Here is a 690-nt window from a genome sequence, read left to right as displayed (position 1 = left end):
AAAACTACAACAACATAGGTGGCTAGGCATTTTGTTCAGCATAGTAGAACAGTCCAGCGACTAGGTCTTTAGGGATATTAGGTAGCCCCCCCTCCCAAATTATGCAAATGGAGCATTTATACTTTAAAACTAAATGTTGATTTAAAATAAATCAAAAGGCACTGTGTTTATGGTTGCTAATAAGACACCTCAGAAATACATCGAGAACAACTGGGGGTATTAAGTTGAAACGTTTTGGGATGCTACTATTACTACTTCTGCTCTTACAACTTCAATAAATGAAAAGAGAGTAAGTACATCCATGTTGTCAAAGAGGATACCGTTTGGGGATACTACTATTGCTACTTCTGCTCTTACAATTTCAATAAATAAAAAGAGTGTGCCAAAAACTGAAAAAATATACAATATAATTTTTTCCATGAAAAAGACTATGTCAATAAAAAACAAACAGAAATTAATTTAAAAAAGTTTTTCCACAAGACAAGTTTTTAAAAAAATAGTATAGAACTCCATTAAGCCAAGAACGAGCAAAAATGAAGTCAATCAATCTTCCAAGTTTAAAACTACCACAAATCATTATTGATAAATAAATGAAACTCAAAACGAAAAGAAATTACAATAAACAGCCGAGTCCAAGTTTTAGCCGAGTTTTTGCTCGTTTTGAGTTTGACTGGGCTATTTATTGTAATT

The sequence above is a fragment of the Artemia franciscana genome, chromosome 1, assembly GCF_032884065.1.
Source record: "Artemia franciscana chromosome 1, ASM3288406v1, whole genome shotgun sequence".
Taxonomy (NCBI): Eukaryota; Metazoa; Arthropoda; class Branchiopoda; order Anostraca; family Artemiidae; genus Artemia; species Artemia franciscana.
Note: the sequence above shows the minus strand (reverse complement) of the source record.